Here is a 22736-nt window from a genome sequence, read left to right on the forward strand (position 1 = left end):
TAGCTTTGTATGCATCTAGCGGAACTAGCTGTATTTGTCCGAGCCCCATTGTCGTCCTCCGACCGGGTTGGGGTGTACTCTAGTTGTGCCATTGCCCAGGCCTGCCAATATCCCTGATCGTACGGCCGTTCTCCGCACCGGTCGAACACTCCCTTCGAACGTGCTCGGCAGTCGCTGAGCGGAGGATCCGCGGCAAGCCCGGCGGTGCCGCCCGCGTCCGTGACCTGTGACCCTCTGACCCTTGCTCCTCCCCCCCCTCCGGCAGCGAGGCGGGCCGTGCGGCAGGCGGTCGAGTTCGTGCGCGCCGTGCAGTGGATCCTGCACTACTACTACGACGGCGTGTGCTCGTGGTCGTGGTTCTTCCCGTCGCACTACGCGCCATACATCGGCGACGTGCGCGGCTTTTGCGCCGTCGCCGACGTGGTGCGCTTCGACTACGGCCGTCCGTTCCTGCCCTACGAGCAGCTGCTGGCCGTGCTACCGGCCGCCAGGTGAGCGGCGGCCGCCGTCGCCGCCGCCGCGGCCCGAGGCCAGCCCGGGTGCCCGCCGGCGGGCGGCGCGTCAGCAGCGGCTGCGGCACTGCGTCCCTGCGCTCAGTGCTCACAGCACTGGCGGGCAGTGTGGTGACGGCTAGCGTGTCATGGCAATGCTGTTCGTTCCTGCGGTCCCGCAGTCTGGTCTTTTGCGTTGCTTTTTCTGTACATTGCCAGGATCTTTGAATCCCACTTCTGGGCACTCTGAGCCCCTGCACATCGTGCTCGGTTGGCAGGATCGGACTGGACCCCGGCGAGGCGTGCCCGCCTCCTCAGTGCTCTTTTTCACGTCATGATCTTGCTTGCAGCGATTGTTCGCTGTTTGTGAGCTTGCCACCATGGTTACGGACGTATCCTATACTTCAGTCAGGACTCTCTACCCGAGTGTCTGCGCCCGCTGATGACGTCGCTGGACTCGCCCATCCTCGAATATTACCCGGAGAACTTCGAGACGGACCTGAACGGCAAGCAGCAGGACTGGGAGGCTGTCGTGCTGATTCCCTTCATCGATCAGGTGCGCACGTGCGTCCGCGCCACTGCGCGCGCTCGGCAGGGCCGGTCGGTGGCCTCGCTGGGCGGAACAGCGGCGCTGACGGTACCCCGTATGGGCATCTACTGTACAGCAAACATGAAATGTGTGTTTAGCTGTCGCAACCAATCATTGGCCCGAATCCCTGCCGTCCGACGCCGAATGTTCCGCTCGTAGTCTCAAGCCTGCTCCGCTGGAGTGATCGCCAGTTTCCTTCTGGTTGAAATCTCATCTTTTCAACTCTCAAGAAAATTACGTTTATGATGGAAGTATTTTTACCCTAATTGGCTTTATACCACAACCAGTATTTACTCCGTGAAATTAGTTCCACCCGACCCGTAGACTCCGTAGCCGACTTTTCCCTGCCGGCCGGCCAGCGGCCGTCAGCGTTGAGAGCGGGCCGCGGACCTGACCCGGTGCGTCCGGCCTGAATTGACTGTGGCCGGCGCTGTGTGGCAGGAGCGGCTGCTGGCAGCCATTCAGCCGCTGTACGCCCGACTGACAGAGGAGGAGCGAGCCCGCAACGTGCACGGCGACGCCCACGTCTTCCAGTACACCAGCCAGGACCAGGGTACGGCCATGCTGGCAGCCGGGGGCCGGAGACCAGTCACCGCCCGCCCAGCGAGGCATGCCTCGCAGCTGGCGGCCAGTCCCCCGCCCGCCCGCTCACCCGGCGTGGCGTGGCGGAAAGTCGGCGCATGGTGTGAAGCTGTGTGATTATGTGCTTGTGTGCGTCGTGTACGCGTGATGCGTGACACGGGCGTCGCGTGTCTTGTGTCGGGGTCTGACCTCGCTCTCCGCGTCACTAGTGCGCCGGGAATCGGAAGCATGCGCGCGCCCTTCTGTCGGCGCCGAAGCCGTGCACGCGCTGAGGTGACCGAAGGTGGCCGGAGCCTGCAGGTGACGGCGTCGGCGGGCGCGGGCTGGCCGTCGTGTCGCGTCTTGGTGCTGCTGGCCGCGCCGTGCGTGGCCTGCTGCTCCGGGCGCGGCCGCCCCTCTGACCGGGACTGATCACCGCCGCCGTCCACAGGGCCCACCGCCTCGCCCGGCTACTTCCCGGCGCTGGAGCGGACGTACGCGCGCGTCTCGGTGCGCCCGCGCGAGCCATTCATCGCCGCCCGTTCGGCGCTGCGCAAGGGCCTGCTGCCCAACGCTCGGCTCGACCTGCTGTTCGTCGGCTTCCCCACGCTCAAGCACGTGGCGCACTCGGTGAGGGCCGGCGACGCAGCGGCGGACGGGAGGCGGGCGGCGCGCGCCGGCTCGGTCGCTGCCGAAGCCGATCGTTGATGTCATGTGACGGAGGGGTATTGTACGTTGCGAACCTTATGTCGGTGGCGCCCCTTTGGATTCAAGAGATCTGATGTCCCATGTTTACAAATACTCGGTGGCCGAGTGGTGGTGTGTTGCTGATGAGACACACAAGGCTGTTCAGCTGCTGAGGGAGCAGGCCAGACTGTTCAGCTGCTGATGGGGCAGACCAGGCTGTTCAGCTGCTGAGGGGGCAGGCCAGACTGTTCAGCTGCTGATGGGGCAGACCAGACTGTTCAGCTGCTGATGGGGCGGGCCAGGCCGTTCAGCTGCTGATGGGGCAGGTCAAGCTGTTCAGCTGCTGATAGGGCAGGCCAGGCTGTTCAGCTGCTGATGGGGCAGGCCAGGCCGTTCAGCTGCTGATGGGGCAGGTCAAGCTGTTCAGCTGCTGATTGGGCAGGCCAGGCTGTTCAGCTGCTGATGGGGCAGGCCAGGCTGTTCAGCTGCTGATGGGGCAGACCAGACTGTTCAGCTGCTGATGGGGCAGGCCAGGCTGTTCAGCTGCTGATGGGGCAGACCAGACTGTTCAGCTGCTGATGGGCAGACCAGACTGTTCAGCTGCTGATGGGCAGGCCAGGCTGTTCAGCTGCTGATGGGGCAGGCCAGGCTGTTCAGCTGCTGATGGGGCAGGCCAGGCTGTTCATTTGCTGATAGGGCGGGCCAGGCTGTTCAGCTGCTGATGAGGCAGACCAGGCTGTTCAGCTGCTGATGGGGCAGGTCAAGCTGTTCAGCTGCTGATGGGGCAGGCCAGGCTGTTCAGCTGCGGAACATCAACAAGAGAGCTGTCGACTCAACCAGCCCGTGATTCGCAATGCATCTGATTTTTTTTTCGCGGCGCGTCAACCGGGGTGGACGTCGCTTGACATTGACCTGGATGACAGCGGGCATCCAGCAGCGCCAGCGGCGTGCTCGGCGTGGCAGGGATACATCCACGATGAGTGCATGTGTGCCAGTGAATGTTGACTATGAATTGTGTTAATGACAGTGGTGATGGCATGCGAATTTCTCGACAGCAGCTTGACGACGCCAATGACGCTGAGCGTCTGCCTCCAGTTCCACCTGTCGCGCCAGAAGGTGAAGGTGTTCAGCCAGCCGTCGAACGGGGAGAGTGTGATTCTGACGGTGAAGGACCGCTGGGAGGGTAGCGAGCCGGACGCGCCGGCCGAGGCCAGACGGCTGCTGGGTCGCGCCGTGTTCGTCCAGTGGCCGCATCTCACAGAGGCCAAGTGAGTCGCCAAAACTGTCGTTTTGTTTTTGTCTGTTCCGCGCCGCCAGCGTCAGAATGACGTCCAGATGGGCCCTGTATGTCGAGTTAGGATTGTGACGCCTCTTTATATATCTGTTAAGCGACGGATTGTGTTCTTGATCGTGTCTGACTGATAACATCTCCCTGTCGGTATCACGCCGACGCGGTCTCTTCGGCCCGTTCTTGGCAGGATGGCACAGGCTCTATGCTCTTATCAAGCTCATCACGTTTCTCAATGTGCGTGTCGGGCTGATGCCCCCGTTTCTCATCACGTTTTTGCATTTGCGTGTCGGGTGTATGCCTCCGTCCCACTCTATCCCAGCCTGAGGCCATCTATTTTAGCTACCATATCGGGCTCATCACGTAGACCCCCGTGCGCGTCAGCCTGGTGCTCTCCGTCCTTCCTGGCCGCCTGACGCCCGGTGTTCCTCCCTGCGTGTTAGGCTGATACCCTCCGTCCTCCCTGGCCGCCTGAAGCCCCGGCGTTCCCCTGCGTGTCAGGCGGATACCCCCCGTCGTCCCTGGCCGCCTGAAGCCCCGGTGTCCCTCGCGCGTGTGTCGGGCTGACGCTGCCTGCCGCCGCCTCCGACAGGGTGGTGGCAGTCTCGTCGATCGAGAGGCGCTACACGCTAAAGCCCGGCTCCGACCAGCTGGTGGTGGAGAAGCTCACCGACGCCGACCGGACCGTTTGGATCGGCCAGATGCATGACATCAAAAACGGGTAAGTGCGGCGCGCAGGCGGCCCGGGCCGTGCCGCCCCCGTCGGCGGTGGCGACGGCGGCGTGTGTGGCGGGGTGTGACCGGGTGGTAGGTGAGGATCGCCGGTTTGTGTCGTCCGCACTGTCCGGCGTCATCTCATTCGTTGCACCACCGGGAATGCTATCTGTCGCATGCACAGCCGTCGCCGAGAGAACGACTGCAGGCGGCTCGGCATTGTCGACGGCGCGTGGTGCGGTCTCCATCAGCTGCACCGCTGCCATGTTAGAGCGACGTGCTCGAAAAAACGATGGTGTGCCGGTCTTTTGCGCGTGCCGTCTCTCACGACACCTACCGACGCGCCACCCACCGTGTGATGCACGCGCGCTACGGCCACGCCGTGCAGGTCCCAGCGTCTCAGGCATCGTGCAGGTCTCTAGCGCTTCAGCCGCCGTGCAGGTCCCCGGCGCCTCAGCCGCCGTGCAGGTCCCGAGCTCCTCAGCCGCCATGTTGACAGGTATGAGAGCCGGTTCGGCATCCTGACGGGCGACGTGCCGCTGCTGGTGTACGGGCGTCCGATGACTGGGCGCAGGTACATCGCCACCAGCGCCGGCAGCGTCACGCTCGAGAAGCAGGTGAGCTCACCGGCTTCGGATGTCGCCCGCCGGCCGCGCCTCGACGGCCGGCCCCCGGACCCCCGCACGGGGCGCGCGTGGCGGGCGGTTCGCGGTCCCGTCGGATATGCGCAGCTGTTGTCGCGGCGGACCGGATCGGCTGCCGTGTGGCGCAGCCTTGCTCGCTGTGTGCCGCTGGTCTGCTCCCGAGACGCGCAGCTCTGTGCCGTGGCCGGAGTCGTTCTCCGGCACCTTCCCCACCTGCTGCCGTGGTGGGCGATGCCGTCCGCCGCTTCGCAACGAGCGGAGCATCCCCTCCGGCGGTGCTCAAGTACTCAAGCCTGGAAGAAAAAGTGTGCAGAGCGAGGGGTAGCCCCTCGCTCTCGTGTTACTCGTGACTTATACCAAACGCAGAGGATGGTGATCACAATGATGCTGGTGGTGGTTGTGATGGTGATGGTTATGATGACGACAGCGTCCCGCATGGCCGGTCCGCGCCCGGCACTTTTCTCACGACGCGCCGGTGCCCCGCTTCAGTGGTCGCCGACGCCGAAGCCGTTCGCGCTACAGACGTGCGTCCGTGATCTGGACACGCTGGACCAGACGTTCTCCCAGTACGGAACGCTGGACGAGCTGTTCAGCGCCGGCTCCACCTGCTTCGTGCTGAAGGCCGATTCGTACGGAGCGATGGGCAAGGCGAGTGGGAGCCGATGTCCGCGAGCAAGCCAGCGGGTGGTGTGTCCGCGCCCGCCGGCCTCGCCGCTGCTGGGCTCTCCGGTGTGGTATATGGCGCTTCCCGAGCGACGTGGATGGTCCGCGTGCGGTGTGTCCGCGCCCGCCGGCCTCGCTGCTGCTGGGCCCTCCGATGTGGTAAAGTGGTGTGTCCGCGCCCGCCAGCCTCGCCGCTTCTGGGCTCTCCGGCGTGGCATAGTGGTGTGTCCGCGCCCGCCAGCCTCGCCGCTGCTGGGCTCTCCGGCGTGGCATAGTGGTGTGTCCGCGCCCACGGGCCTCGCCGCTGCTGGGCTCTCCCGTGTGTTATAGTGGTGTGTCCGCGCCCGCCAGCCTCGCCGCTGCTGGGCTCTCCGGTGTGTTATAGTGGTGTGTCCGCGCCCGCCAGCCTCGCCGCTGCTGGGCTCTCCGGCGTGGCATAGTGGTGTGTCCGCGCCCGCCGGCCTCGCCGCTGCTGGGCTCTCCGGCGTGGTATGGTGGCGTGTCCGCGCCCACCGGCCTCGCCGCTGCTGGGCTCTCCGGTGTGTTTATAGTGGTGTGTCCGCGCCCACCGGCCTCGCCGCTGCTGGGCTCTCCGGCGTGGTATGGTGGCGTGTCCGCGCCCACCGGCCTCGCCGCTGCTGGGCTCTCCGGTGTGGTATATGGCGCTTCCGGAGCGACGTGGATGGTCCACGCGGGTTTAGTCCCATGCGGTGTGTGGTCACGATGTGTGGCGTGCTGCTGGTGTCCGGTGCCCGTGTGGTGACCAGGTGCTGGGGCGAGCCCGTCGTGATGATCCGGTCAGCTGTAGTGCCCCTCCCGCGGTGTCGTGCTGGAGCGGCCCGTGGCGCGCTGCTGGTCCAGCGCTGTAGTCTCCCCGCGAAACGGCGCAGTGCTGGGGTAGCCGCGTGGGTCGGTCCAAGGGACGGCACATCTGCGTGACATCTTTTTATTAAGGGATCATGACGCGTCACGCCCCTTGTATGGGGCGGCAGCGGCTGCATTGGCCGTAGAAGTGCTCGGGGGCTATGGGGAAACTGGGATTCGAACCCGGGCCTCACTACTAGGCGGTTTCATCATTCCTCGCGCGGCTATCCGGCACTCGAATTGACACTCCTGCCACCGCCAGGTGATCGGCGTGAGCGAGAAGGGCCGCGTGCGGCTAGACGTGACGCTCGCCTCGGAGCCGGACTTCACCAAGGTGGAGCGTCGGCAGGCGCGCCTGACCGCCTCTTACTTCCCCGGTGAGCGTCCACCCCTCCGTACGTGCCCAGCTGACTCCCAGCGGGCGACATTCGAGCTCAGTCTCGCGCCCGGCCGACGGCCAGGGCCAGCGGTGCTGCGCTCGCCGGTCCGTGGCCAGGGGAGAAGCTGTACACACACAGCGCCGGAGGGTCAGGCACAGGCAGGCAGCACAACACCCTGCTAGCCTCAGGCGTAGGCAGGCAGCACAGCACCTCGCAAGCTTGAGGCCGCGTCGGGTCTGCCACAGGCAGGCAGCACAACATCCCATCGGCCCCAATCCGTGCCGCGGATTTTGGCTCTGAGAACCTCAAGCCATCTAATTCCCGATTTTCGATAGAAGAGTTCAGGGCAGTGCTGCGCGGCACGCGGAATGTTGCACCTGGATGGGAGGACGTCACAAATGAACTGCTAAAGAACCTCAGCAACGCGCCACTTGAGTCGTTATCGAAATTTGGCTTGATCTGGGACAGTGACACGTTTCCGAAGTAATGGAGGGAAGCAATATGCGTGGCTGTTCTAAAGGCTGGCAGAAATGGTACGGACTCCCTCAACTATCAGCCCGTTCCACTGACATCCTGTTTGTCAACTGTTAGAAAATGACGACCGGTACGCGACTTATGCGGTTTTTAGAGGCTAACAACGTGCGTTTCAGCTCTCGGTGAGGTTTGAGGAAAAACCGAAGCCCACTAGACCACCTGGTTGTGTTCGAACCAGTCATAAAAATAATTTAACAGTCGTCAAAACGTCAAGGCTGTGTCCTTTGACTTATCGTCAACGAGTCGCACGCCTTTCATTGATGATTTCGCCATTTGGCTCTCCAGGTCCTTGTCAAGTTTGACTGAACAAAATATTCAAATATGCCTCGACAAACTAACGCGCTGAAGTTTTATAGGCGGTTTTACCATTCCCCGACACTGAAGTTCTTGCGTATTATTCTCGACAGAAGATTGTGTCACTCCCATTTCGTATCCTCGCTGTGGCCACCCGCTACCAGTTGTCCACCCGCTCGTGCAGTGTCGCCAGTTTGCAGCTAAGTGTCAGCGTTACTTCGGCCGAAATGCGCACCACCGGCTGTACCTGTCCCTGCGCTCCGCCATCCTCGGGATGTTCCTGTCCCTGTGCTCCCTCATCCGCGGGATGTACCTGTCCCTGTGCTCCGCCATCCTCGGGATGCACCTGTCCTTGTGCTCCCTCATCCGCGGGGTGCACCTGTCCTTGTGCCCCCTCGTCGGCGGGATGTACCTGTCCCTGTGCTCCGTCATCCTCAGATGTACCTGTCCCTGTGCTCCCTCATGCTCGGGATGTACCTGTCCCTGTGCTCCCTCATCCGCGGGATGTTCCCGTCCCTGTTCTTCGTCATCGCCGAGGATCTGATCGTCTAAACAAAGGCTTTTTTGCAGTTTAGGAATGACATCGCTTTTGTAATCATATTCTCACCTGTTTGGCTGTTCTTCACCTTTGCAACTTGCTCTCGAAGAAACCCTGTTTCACCATAATCAGACAGCACACTCTACGTGCAACCCGCGTGTGCGCCGAACTTGGGAGAATCTCTTAACTTAGTTCCGGGCGCAAAATGACCCCTGCCGTCGAAGCGCCTTTAAATCCAAACACGATCATCATCTAGCTTCCCGCGCGGCCGTGTCGGGGCGGGCTGGGCCTGGGCGGTCCGGCGTCGGCGTCGGCGCCACCGTTACCGGCCGCTGAGCCGCACCGCCCGCTCCTCCGGCAGGGTACGTGGCGGCGCAGAAGCTGGGCGTCACGTCCCACCTGGTGTCCCGGCTGACCGGCTGCATCATGCTGATGCAGGGCGCCACGCGCAAGCCCGGCCAGGGGAACGTCGTCGGCGAGTTGGCAGAGCTCACGGCCGACCGCGAGGCCAAGTTCAACTGTGCCATCGAGGGTCAAGCACAATAAGAAGAATGAGGAGGTACGGCCGCCGCTTGTTTCCGACGCTGCTGGCGCGTGTTGTGGGGGGGGGGGGGGGGGGTCGATAGGGTGGTAGATGTCGCAGGTCCGAGATGTCTGGGGAGGTTCTGATGTGTATTTGGGTGTGTTAGGCGCGCAATGGGCGGCTGATGTGAAATGTGCAGTGTGTTTTCTGTCTTGAGGTGTGGTGCATGAGGTGTGTGTCAGGTTGTAGGCGTGAGGTAGGGTGATACATGCTGCGTACGTGGTGTGGTGTGGTGTGGTGTGGTGTTTTGCGGTGCGGTGTGGTATGGTGTGTGGTGCGGTGTGGTGTGGTGTGGTGTGGTGTGCTGTGCTGTGCTGCGTATGTGGTATGGTGTGGTGTGGTGTGGTGTGTGGGATGTTGCGGTGTGGGAAGGGGTAGAGGCCGGGCAGCGTCAGAGAAATGGATGACGTCAGAGGCCGCCGGCATTGGCGTGGGGCGGCGGCCACCGGTCGTACTGGACACCCGCCCAGAACAGTGTGGCCGCGGTCAGAGCTACATATGTGTCGCCCTGCGGGGGTGGGCCAGCACGTCGTAGGAAATGACGAAGTGGTTGAGTCAGGAGAGGTCAAACATGACGGGCTCATACTTCAGTGCTGCTGTTGCTCGAAAATTTGGACACTCTTAGAAGCCAGGTGTTTGTTTGGAGAGACCGCCGCGACGCACCTGAGCGATTTTATCAACCACTTCGATCTTATCCCGACATAAGCTGTGCTTTTAATAATATTTATCAACCAAGTCCACGTGACCTTTTCGATAACCCTCTCACATCAGACGGATCACATTCGATGGGCTTGATGCATCGGTTCACGTGTGCAGTCCGCGACACTGGAGGATCCCCAGCTCATCCTTAATGCTGTTTCCGGCAAGGCTGCTACGCGGCGGCGGCGGCGCTCGCTGGTTGGTGCTCGCAGCCTGGCCACATCCCTAACAAATGGCACCGGTACCAGCAATTGCGCCCGTGTCCGGTAGATGCCGGGCTGGTCGCGGCGCCGCGACAACGTCTGGTTGTACTCGGCTCGCCTGGTGGATGCGCTGCGCGAGTACATGGCCAAGTTCCCGGAGTTGATCGAGTTCATCGGCCGGAACACTGATGGTTTCAAGTTCTACGAGGGGGACGTGTGGCCCGACACCGAGATCAGGTGGGCTGGGGCCGACTCTGACCTACGAGGTGACGTGTGGTCCGAGAGATCGGGTGGGCTGGGGCCGACCCTGACCTACGAGGGGGACGTGTGATCCGACACCGAGATCAGGTGGGCTGGGGTCGACTCTGACCTACAAGGGGGTCGTGTGATCCGACACCGAGATCAGGTGGGCTGGGACTGACTCTGACCTACGAGGGGCCGTGTGATCCGACACCGAGATCAGATGGGCTGGGGCCAACTCTCACCTACGAGGGAGCCGAGTGATCTGACACCGAGATCGGGTGGTCTGGGGCCGACTCTGGCGTACGAGAGGGACGTGGGGGCCGACTCTGGGCTGCATTGGGTCAGACGGGACTCTGGACTCTCAGACCTGACGTTGGGCTGACGGCTGCCCATCTCCGTCCTGCAGCTGTGCAGATATAGGCCCGGATACGATGCACGTTGTGGCTGACAGTAAGGACGGGCAGCGGATTGGCGCGCTTTGAACCATTTGGACGAAGTTACTGCCTTAGGTTTTATGCCAACCAATGTAGCGTTCGGAACTTTGGAGTGAGGTGTTAGCAGTGTGGAGTAAGTATTGTTTCAAATCTAAGAATGTGCGTTTGCCATCCATCCTCTCACCACAAATGCCCAAGATATAGTTGTGTTTGGCGCGCACACACCCAGGACCCAAAATCGAAACTTCATTACACGTGTCTTTATTTCTGCCCAACTTGGCCCAAGTACCCTTCACCCGATGCCGCACGCGTGGCGCCGCCGCGAGCCGGGCCCGGACCCTGGGCGTGGCGCCGCCCCGCCTCCTGTCTGACCCCGGACCGGCCCCGCGCGCAGGGCGCGTCGCGTCAAGGAGCTGCGGGAGTGGCTGCGCGAGCTGCCCTGCAGCCGGGCCGAGCGGTGGCCTTGCGGCGCGCCGCTGCTCGAGCCGGAGGTGGTGCAGGCGCTGGAGCAGGCCGTGGACGCGCACCGACCGCGCCCGGCGCACACCAGGCTCAGCGTCGAGCCCCACCTGCTCTATAAGGTGAGTCGCGCTGGGACGGTCACTGTTCGGGCGTCATGTCGCGTGCCAGCCGCCGGTGCTCGCTGCTCACGCGCGTCAGGTGCTGTACGCTGGGCCCAGAGGCGGAGTATGCATTCTGGCAAGCCTAATGTATTCGCCGGGAGTAAATGTGGGCGATAAGTACGACGTGAAGAAGCGTTGGCTGCCTCATGCAGTTAAGTTACTTTCAAAAGTGGCGTGAGGCCAAATGCACGAAGCCCGAGCTTCCCGTTGCTTCTGTTGCCTGGACAACAGCGTCTGTAACACAGATCCTGGAAGCTTGGGCCATATTCACACGTTTGCGTAATGCCATTCAACGACCTCCAGCCTTGTTGGGCAGCTGCGATACATAACGTTCCTGGTACCAGGGGTGTGCCGATCCCCAGAGCCCCAGCGTTGTCGCATGCCGACCGCCGTCGGGGCGCCCCGCGGCGGCCGGCGGACAGTCAGCGCACCGAGCTCGCGGCCCGCGCGGGACCCCTGTATAGAACCCAGCGGGGTGTTCAGAGCGCGCTCTGGGATGGCGTCGGGCATCCCGCTCCGCCGGCGGGCTTATTGTGGCCGGAGGTGTGCCGAGGTCGGCGCGCAAGCCGCCCACCGACCTCTGGTGACCCGCCCACTGATTCCCGGCGCCGGAGCTGCCTGGGGACAGCTGCTGTGGCCGAGCCGGCCGTCCGGGTGTGTTACAATGGGGAACAAGTCGATAATTTTGACCTAGAGATTCAGGGTTGGAATACTTCTCCAACCAGTCGCCTTTCTCAGAAACATTTGTTACAAACCGTTTTACAAACCGTTTGTATTTTGTGATTTGTAATTTAAAGTTGACAAAGTACAAATTACAAATGTTTCATAAAACCAGCGTGCGTTGTACAGTCGAAATGGTAAAACTCGACGCCGTGTGTAATTCGTCGCCGCCTATCACCGGCCTTGCCAAGGACGCATAAGAAGTACGCCTGACGGGCTTTTTAGTACCCCATACGCCCAACGTTGACGTGACGTCACTGGCGTCCTGACACAGCGAGAGCAGCGCGCAGCACGCACGGTGCATGTTACGATATGGATATTTATGTTTCCGTTGGTTACAGCTGCACTGCATGCCAAATTTGCTGGAAAAACTACCCTTTTTTCCTTCCGTCCTTAAAAATACGTTACATTATTAAACGATTAGTTCGGTGTACATTCGGTAAACCTAACCTGAATTACATCGCCCATACTGAGCGGCCCGTTGGTGTCAATGCATGCCGTCGGGCTCACGCAGTCGGGCTCACTGTTCTCGCTGTCCCCGCTTCCTCCGGCGCCGGTTTCTGTGTCACCCATGCGCACGTGCCCAGGTCGCACCCAGAATCTTGGTGGGGCGAGAGTGACACAGGGCTTTATAAAAGCCCCCTGGTGAAAGTCCCCAAGTTTTGAGCGGGCCCCAAAATTTCCTTTCCTTTCGTTTCTTTTTTATCCAGTTATTCCGACGGACGTGTTCATGAGGGGCCATGGAATGGACACTGACACCACGTCCTTGTTTCGTTAAAAGTGCCGCCAGTGAAACGCTGGGGGCCACAGAATACTTGTGGTGCGACGTTCTGGTGACACGGGCGCCGGCCTCATGATCGATTCAGAGGCCCTCTGAGGAAACACTGAGTCTCCTTTATGACGCCGGCCGTCCTCTGACGGGAGCAGTCAGTGCGACTCGGAGTAGAGGCTTCCGGGACGCACAATAATTTATTACAGGTACAGAGGATCTACTAAATGACACAGGGATCACTTTTAACAAAATCAGGCCCTCTGGGACAAAACGGAGCAAGGTTGTTTGTTGGTTACTTAGGACCCACTTTCCTGACAGCATAACCATTCCATTGTCCCAATCAATGCGGGTCCTTTTATTGTTCTACTTCCTATCTCCCTTTATTGTCGGGGCCCCGAACAATGCGAGAAGCCCGCTGACATTCCAGGTCCCGTCACTGTCCCTTTCTAGCAAACGGGCCTGCCTGCGGACTCGGGTTCCCCTGTTGACACAGGATCCCTTGTCAGGCGCTGCAGCCTCATGATAAGACGCAGCGGCTCTTTTTCGTCTGCTTAGCTAGTCTCCGCGCTCACTTGCCATTAGTTCGTACCAACAGCAGGGGCGCAATCAATATTTTCTTAATAGGGTGGGGGCAGACCTCGGCGAGAACGCGTCACGCCAATTTTTAATTTTCTTTAAGAGCCCAGCTATGGTAAAAATGAAAATCCGTGGACCGAATGGGGCACCCCTTGACTGTGCTCCTGCGTAACAACCAAACAGCAGCGACAGCAGGGTTTGAAGACCACGACCTTGCAGGCAGGGGTCGGTTTGCTCCCTTTGTGAGGGCCCTCGTGTGACACCTCTATTATTTTTTTAATTTTTGGCTGCCACCACCATATTCGGTTGCCCCACTCACAAATCTTTTGACCCCTATGCTACAAGGTCTTAGGAAAATATAAATATCACAGGAGTCTTTCGACGTTACCTGCAGTTGATGACTGTACTACTAAAATAAAGGACTACTCCGTGCCACCAACTTTAAAAACTACCGTACATCAAAATCAAGTGGCCTAAAAGCCGATGAGAGATGTATTTAGGATGAGGTTAGAGTCACAGTTCCTCACAAGGGCGTAATGTCGCTGAATAATTTGTCGGAGGAGCAAATGCAAAATATGCATTTCACCAGGGCCCTGGGCTTCCCCCCAATCATTTAGCAAAGTTGACACCCCTGCTTGCAGGATAATAGAAACACTTACCGAACCAGGAAGACTGCGCTTGATGGTTCTAATCAAACTTTGAATGGCTATTGCCTTGCCTCCAATCACTGAACGCTGCGTCTACCATACGTTTCCGCTACGCCCCGGCGATGGAGCCGGCAGCGGCGGGGGCCAATGACACATTAGGGCACCAGTGACATCATCGCCCTGTGCTGAGTCGCGCGGGATTCCACCAATAGGAAATCCAATGATGCCCCCCCCCCCTCCCCCAATATTTCACCCGCCAGCTGACATTGCCAGCAAGCAAGTAGATGTGTCATTGTATTCACCGTGCGTATTACGGTTTTAAGCAGAAGTAAACAAACAAAATATGGGCACTGCCATGGCAACCAGTGAAACAGTGACTCAGTGAACCAGCATAACACCAGTGTTTTGTTACCGTGGCAACACCTATATTCTTCCCACAGACATGGGATTCATGCACCGTTCACACCCGGCTGCCACATAGCTGTCCCCGTTTGGCGTCAAGGTGAATGTCGTTGCATGCCCGCAGTTCGATAGGATGGGCACACCTGCTTTCACTTGCATGAGAAGAAGCTACACGTAAATTCAGACATTTCATAACCTATTGGTACAGCCATTTAATCCTGGCAGTGACTTGGACAGTAGGCCTAATCACGGAAAATGATCGCATTCGTATCAGTACCTTCCCACCCCCTTAACGCGTGAGCACAAGACAACGCAGTGTTTCGATCGGATCGGTGCGGCTGCCAAGTTCACTTATAGTGATTGGTAATAGCGCAAAGTAATAGATTTGCTGCACGCTTGGTTGCATGGGCCGTACGCGGAGTTAGAGATTATTAAATCCATCACCGTCACTGGGTTGCTTCCTGTGAGCGTTGTGTTCTGCGAGCTTGTTTTCCTTCCACTTCCTCTTAGAACTTGCTTGTTTTGCCCCGGGCGATTCTTGCAAGCCGCCTGCGAGCTTCGTGTCCATAATCCACTTTGGCAATAAGGCAGTCCAATCTTATGGCAATCTTACCGGCGAGTGTTCTCAGGAACATCTGCGGTCCGACTCCGTCGCAGAGGCACGATTATAGGCGTGGCAAGGCTGGCGCCCGTGTGGCGTATATCATGCTATGGAGCGAGAGCACGAAGGAAACGGGGCCCGATTGGAAGGTCTCGCGATTGGAGTGTGGGTGAGGGCGGTAGGACATGGTGGGTGGACGTAGGTAAGAAAACTGGTCGTGATGGCTTGTTGGACGATAGAGATGTCTGGGCCTGTGCTTTTTTGCTCAGTGTGGATCATGCTTACGTGCTTTGTGTGCGGAAGGCTTCGTGGGGTTCGTTGTTTATGGCATGAAACCTGGAGTTCAACTTTTATCAGGTCTGTATTCGTTGACCTAGCGCCTAAATTAGCGCCTAATTAAAATGATTTGCCTAATGCCCAGTTAGTGCCCAACTAAATTAGTTGCCTAAGTGCCTAAGTTCCGACACTGAATTGAAGGAGTAATGTAAGGGTCTTGATTTTGAAGACAGTTGGTGTACCTCCACCATACCATAGCTCCATGACCTTCCGGCGGAGGACCTGAGACCGCCGCGCGCGCGAGCGCATGTCGCCGACGAACGTCTCGCACTTATTAGGTCATATTTCGCGAGCTCACGGATTTTTCAGTCATGTTACGAGGGGAGGGCGTTTACTTCCAGCGTCCATGAAGACACTTACGAACTGCCAATTTGTCATGACGATTTCCTTACAGCAGCGTTCAGAGCTTTTGGTGATGCGATAAAAAGGAATAGCAAACATGTGGGATGAACACACTCGATGGCTATTTTGAAATGTCTGGGCTTCTGCTGCGGGGCCCAAAGGACATCATTATAGTAACGGCGATGGTCATAATGTCATGAGTGTGAACCCTTGCAGCTTGATGGTCAAGTATAGGTGCGGAACCTGGAGTAGGCCACCCTCGATGAGCCTTGTGGCTCTTGGCCGGTCTGATGTCTACATGTTGCCGGGGGCGTAATGTCATACGTTTCCTTTGGGGCGACGCCGCCAGGACGAGGAAATAGCGAGCGTAGGTTCCGCCATGGCTGTCTGCTAATGCCGGGACTCGTGTTGGAGTGTATTCGCCACGCACCAAGAATACAACATGCCACGTGATGTCAAGTAGAATCTCGCCGGACAAGTTCGCGGCTTGACACGTTGTCTATTTTCACTTTCGTCATGTTCAGAAAAGTAACGCCGTACTTATCATGCTTGTCCGGACTTGATCGTGTTTGTTTGGATGAACTACGGGTGCGGACAAACATGGCGAACATATGGAAACTCCAACTATGCCGTGTGACACACCTTTTATTGCATAGTTTTTGTGTACAGAGTAAATTGTTTATAAATGAACTATGCGTCGTCTCTGTGAACTTCCGCGGAGCAGCCAATAATTTTCTGCGCGCTCGACAAAACGCTGCGTGACGTCACGGATCATCTTTGTCTCCGGTGTCGCTTCGAATACCAAAGGGCGGAATAGTTGGCATGTAACAGGACGGCGATAGCGACAGGCGACAGTATGGATTCTTGGTCGCACGGGTCGCTACGAATGCAGCCTTCTTCTCAAGCAGAGCAATGACGCGCTTGTTGGTAGCGGTGACGCTAAAGCATTTTGATCGATGTATCTTGATGACTTCAAGGATCGCATGAAACCGGGAAGAAAAATCAATTGGTTCAGTGCCTGAAAGCCATCTTAACACTGTTGGGCTCCGCATTGATATTACACCCATCCTCCGACTAAAATGAAAGCCAGAAGTATGTCGAAGTGGGCCAACGAACGTTCAAACTCATGCATCATATAAAGGCCGGCACATCTGCCGTCAGTCTGGGCACAAACTTTGCCGACTGAGCTTGACTTGTTCATGACTTTACGACCCGATGTTTGGAACTGTCACAGTGGCAAGTTTTACAAAGTTTTATTCATGCGCCGCTGACGCGACGGAATCGCGAGCGTGACAAAGGAGGTCGGGTTTTATTCAATCAGCGGACTAATTTCAGTGGTCCGATTTTCTCGTTCAGCGGCTGGATGGCTGGGCGATGACATAAATCACAGGCGAACCATATCTGGTATATGCGCCGCTTTCATCCACAGGATGACGTTGGCAGACTCGTCGGCCGCGTATGTGGGGAGTGCCCGGCTGGCCGGTCCGCGGCTCGTGACTGGTGGCTGGCCCACCGCAGGGACTAGGATTCGCGGCTGGTGGCCCGTCTGCTGTAGGAGATGTGGGAGCCGCGGCTGGTGGCTGGTGGCCGGTCGCGGGGTGTTCAAGCAGGATCGCGCAGTATTTCGGCAGGATCGCATATATATATATATATATATATATATATATATATATATATATTATATATACATATATTTTGCAGAGCAGTCCAGCAACTGTTGAACGTATGTGATGTAAATCTTAACAATTTTGTCTCATAACGGACAAAATTTCTTCATTATGTGAAGCATATGGGAAGCGCTGGAATCCTTCGTAAGAATTTCATTGACATGTGCCAGCCAAGACATATCGCTGGGTTATATAACTAAAAAAGCTTGGTTCTGTTAACAGCTACTTAGTTGATTCCATTTCTTACGGTGCCCTGGTGAATCAGGGGTTTCCCGGTAGTAGAAACGTGCATGACCTGACATTTCTCAGTATTAAGCACTATCTCATTTGCAGCTGAACACCCACATATTTCGTCAGTCTTGCTTTCCAGCTGGCTGTGCGCCTCTATTCGGACAATTGAACATGCTTGGCGTATTTTGGGATCATCGTCATATTTCAGGCGATGTTCCGTCTCGGAAGCTGCACTGTCGATCTGAGCGAAAAAAAAATAACTTGCCCAACCAGGGAACCGAGCGGGATGCCGCAAGTTATTGATTTCCAGCCACTAATCTTTCGATCCGGCATCTTCATTACCCTCTGCTTCCAGTCCTGGAAAAATGGGGCCGACCACTTCGCAAAGCCAGAGCGAAGTCCAATGCTGCACGTAACCTTCTTGAAATCATAATCACATAAGCGTGGATCGTGCAGCAGTCTTATCAAATAAGGGGACGGTGGGGCTTACATTACCGTAATGGCGTTTATGTATTTGCGGCTGTATGTCCGTCAGAATGAGGGGCGCAGCGAACTGTTCCAAGAGCTTGCCAAACGTGGGTGTAAGGCTCACAGGCCACAGGTCTCCTGGCGGCTTCGGTGTTGCTTTTAAGAACTGGGATGATGCTTGCCCTCTTCCAGACTAATTGGACCTGGCCCTCCTTAAGTGATCGAGAAAATATATGGATGAGAGATTGTGCCAATTCGACACAAAACTCCTTCAGCAGCTGCACTGGTAGCAGCTGCACCAGCCGGTACGGCCATGTTGTCTGTAATGTGTGACAGGATATGTATGCCTACGTGCCATTGCTGTAGATCAAATAGAATTTCTTGTACATACGTTTGCAAAGAATTGATTGGTAAGCTCAGCTTCAGTGCTGTTATCAGCAGCTTCAGGTAATTCCATGCAAGGAGCGGATTGTTGATTAGTTTAAGTTAAACTTCCGACATGTCTCTACCAATGGCAACTTTTGTCATCCGTCGCTTGTACCAACTGGTCTTTGCAGCGTGAATCTCTTGACATTGATCTTCTCTCAGTCTCTTTAGTTTACCGATCTGGCGACGGCTGTGCGCCCTGTTTCGCAGGTTGACGAAGGTCTTTAGTCGCCCTGTCATCCAAGGGGGCTCATTAACTTTGCACTGGTGCGTAGTTTCAGGGAAACAATTCTTGTGAGCCAAGTCTGGTTTGTTTTCAAGCATCTCAGCAGCATCGTCAACATATTGCACGTCAGCGACGTCTTGTCAGTCCTGGGAACAAATCCACCCGTCAAACTGTGTGATCAATGGATCTGTAAGTGACCTTGGGGAACGAATTTGGCCTGTCTGTTTTTTTCTAGTCACAATTTATCCACACTGCGGTGCTGCGGTCTCCTGTTCCATGCACCTGGAGATTTAATGGTTTGTTCGGGGAATCAAGGTCAATTAATATTTTATCAAGAATCGCAAATCTGCTGGTTGGCTCTGTCGCTGGTTGCCGTGGACATCTGAGAAATTCGACGCTTTCTAGGAGATGATCAGCCAGTGCTTGCCGGTGAGCCGCGACGATATCAGGTGGAAGGCACACTCCAGCTAGTATTATGCTGCCAGCTTAATACGGTCGAAGGGTGCTCCAGTAAACTTCCAACTCATCTGGGACTCGGATGTTAGGCACAGTACATGACAAGCCATTCTTCAGATACATAATGAGCCCCCGTCCTTGCGTTTGTTGACCTCCGAAAAGTTTCTGCCCCGGGCAGTGTTTGGAATCTTACTTGGAATTTGAAGTAGCCACTTCGATGGGAGAAATCTCATTGGACTCCCTCCCCACCACTATGAACTTATGTTACGTCCTTTTTCATTTTTCAGCATATGTGTTGTGTGGTATTCTCAGTACACCAATTTGCCTGCGCGTTGAAAAACATATGGAACGCCACAACACACTGGTCCGGTCCCGCCGGCAGTGGTCGGGCTTTCGACCTGCTTAAGCTTAAGCAGCTTAAGCATAGGGTGACCGATAAGGGACTGGGACCCATCACCAAAAAGCTCATTGCTGACCACCGTTTGTTTGCTCCTGGAATGTGGGTCAGACGGTGATAAGTAGCGCACAAAATGTGGAAAGCAAGTCCCGAAAAAGGATTCTGAGACCACTGATCTGCCATACCCGAACTCGCCGACCATACCGGATCCGTCCCAGCCTGGCCCACCGAGCCTGCTTTTACAGCCGAACACCCCAAATATGCAGGATCCGTCACAGTCGCGTTCAGACCCAGCTCCATCGGCGGACGTGCTCGGCGGCGCAGCGTGCCGCAGGGGAACTGTGTGGCGTTGGATCAACGTTCGCCCGGCAGCGCCCGGGTCATCAGGCGGGTGGGTGTACTGGGCTGTAGCGGAGCGAATACAGGCTGGAGGGTGGCCCGCAGGTCGAGGCGGTACTAGCTGCAATGTTTGGTAATGCATTTCCGTTTTGTCCGCTGAGTTTGAGTATTGAAATATCACGCGCTGTGAATTGTTGCGCTAAGCTTCCGAGTTAAGCTGGGGCAGACAATGAGATGGTGGAAACACAAAAAAGATGATGTTTATGCAATGACGTGTGTTTTGCGTTGCGATTAATACGCATATACGTGAGTAAAGTAAGAGATGCGCCCGCTCACTGCATGCCGAACCCATTATAATCTCTACGCAAGCAAAAAAACCAAAACAAAACAAAACAAAAAGTGTGCAGTTATTAACTGCACATGCACGTGGTGCTAAAAAAGAAATAGCCGTGAGCCTCGGGCACTGCAGAATCGTATGCTGATTTAAACGCTGGCTGCATCTGGAGACAATAGCACGCACGCACAATATTCACAATAATAGCACGCACGCACGCACTGGAGACACTAGCACGCACAATAGTCCTGTGTGAATATATATGTATATATATATATATATATATATATATATATGTACATATATATGCATACATGTATATACATATATATATATATATATATATATATATATATATATATATATATTTTGCTTGGAGCTGGTGTCTGCTTACAGTTCCCATTGCAACAGTATACCTGTCTCTCGTGTTGGATGGCTGGCAGTTCGGTCACGGGAAGCACCAGCGCTATATGAAGGCGTGCACGACAGCCTGCGTCAATGGTCGCTCACAAAAACCAACGCGGATGTCAACTACCGTGTTATAAGGCGGGACAAAACCAGAAGTGAAAGGAACAATATATGGTTCCAAACCTATGTGATTGGGGTGCTGGCTTGAGGCTCATAGTTACGGGGAGTGCGCTACTTTTTTTGCATTTTGTCACGTAATGTTGCAGCGGACGCATCCGTTGGGTTAGGTTAGGTCAGGTCGGGGGTGGAGTGGGGAGAGCTGTATCAGGTTTTGCTCTAGCTCACTTCCGTTTTGACTAGTGGGGATAGGACCAGGATTCTTATATCTACAGACAGCTATAACTATCAGGTTTACGTATATGTAGCAGTGAAGTTTTGAAGGGCATGCCTTCGTTTTTTGAAAGATGGCTTTTGACTGACCTCCTTCCAAATGAGGAAACTTGTCCCACCGTGAGGTAAACTGTATCACATGGTGGGGAAGTTGTGTTTATGTCGCTTCCGTCACAAAGTACGTTACATGGTAAACAATCTGAACGCCTCACGACATTTACGATAAAATGCACTCGCCTGTGCTATGTCGTATTTCGTCGTGGTTGCGACCTGCCAAATTTTTCTCTTTGTTATCAATTGGGTTTGTTTTACGACCACTACCACATCGGTCTCGGCTGCTTAGGTGGAAATCACTGGTCTTGAGTAAAAATGTGAACTTTTTCTGGTTAGGAATAAGTCATGGCGATCATGCCAGTCAATCACTGACAGCGAGTCAGTCAGTGACGCCGTCGGTATATTGCAGCATGCATACAGCACTCCCCTTGCACATCTGATACAGCATGTACCGCCCGAGCTCTTAGAAGAAAGTTCGCGCCACTCCAAAATCCTTGGCAGGCAGATGTCATATGTCTTGTAGCATGTACCACACATGTGCTGCCCCACCATCCAGTATAGTATGCGGATGGGCTTAATCATGCCGTAAGGCCTCAAACACGCATTTACACGAATCGCTATAGTTTTCAAGGATGTGCAAAAAAAGAAACTTAGTCGTCGCGCCTATCCTAAGCACGCGTGCACGTATGCGGCGGAAGCACACAGAATGGTAGAGGGAGCTGCTGTGCGTCAGCACAGTGACGCGACCATCCGTCGCACAGATTTGAAATAAATGATCATGATACTACTTGGACATGACACAACTCACCCCACTCGTGCTTACAGAATAACACCCGCATCTCAGGTGGAAATAGCCTGTCAAAGACAGCAGCAGCCGGAGGCTGACTTTCAACATCAACCATCGATAACCCTAAACAGTAAATGAAGACGATGTGTTGCTTTGTGTGTTATTGGAGCAGTGAAATGTGCAATGGCACTTCTTCCCCATGCTTTCGTTTCAATCCTCCCTGTGAAAAAACTAGAAACGTTCGTATGAAATAATTAATAACAGTAAACATTCTGCAATAAGGGTGCAGAAATTCAAAATATCATTATGCTGTGTTCTAGCGATCATTGCAAACCTAAAAATGGTTTGCTGAATAGAGTGAAAGTGGCGATTGTCCTGTTTTGTTAATCACCTTTCTTTTTCCATACGGTGCACACGTTGCATGACCCGTACCAAAACTTGTGCCCGGTGATTATCAGCGCATTTTAACTACAAGTGTGGGGATTGAAAATTGTGTAGGATCTTTGCAAAGACATTCACAATGTTCTACTCAAATCCAGGGATAGTGTCCCCAAAGCATCACATAATAATAACGGAGCAACATCCGCACGCCACATTGAAATATTTTTTATGAAAAACAGCCGTCAGGTTTTCGTGATGTCAGTGTTTATATCAGAGTTTGACATTTCACACAACTACCATCCAGTCATAGCCTCCAAGCAGTAAAGAGTTTCTGACAACCATTTTTAGATTTTTCATGCTGGCAAGAGCACAGCAAAAGTGTGTTTTGTTGCTGACATTCGTGGTGCTGAATGGTTGCCGTATATCATTTCAGCCTCTTCAATTTTTCACTTACAAAGTTCTCCGAAAGGAATATTAAGCATTGCGCATTCTAGTGATGTCAATTACATATCAGCCACACAACACAGCACATATTTATGTACTGATTGGATGCTATGCCTGGTTGATAGTGATGACAGTTGACAGTCGATCGTTGTTGTTATTGATTAGCAGTTCAACGTGATGTGCGGATGTTGTTCCGTGAACATTTTACAACATCAAGGCGCGTGCATGCAGCTGTTGTCCCACCTCCTTGCCCACGATCTTTGAGTTTCTTCACGGTGCGCATACACGCCTTGCCACTCA

The 22736-nt window shown here is 55.6% G+C and overlaps 1 pseudogene; it reads left to right on the top strand.

The window, feature by feature from the left end:
* LOC119098426 (5'-3' exoribonuclease 1-like) overlaps positions 1-22736 on the top strand; it is a 61833-nt pseudogene that overhangs the window by 10186 nt on the left and 28911 nt on the right.

The sequence above is a fragment of the Pollicipes pollicipes genome, unplaced genomic scaffold (assembly GCF_011947565.3).
Source record: "Pollicipes pollicipes isolate AB1234 unplaced genomic scaffold, Ppol_2.1 Scaffold_4740;HRSCAF=5597_pilon_pilon_pilon, whole genome shotgun sequence".
In the NCBI taxonomy this organism is placed as follows: domain Eukaryota; kingdom Metazoa; phylum Arthropoda; class Thecostraca; order Pollicipedomorpha; family Pollicipedidae; genus Pollicipes; species Pollicipes pollicipes.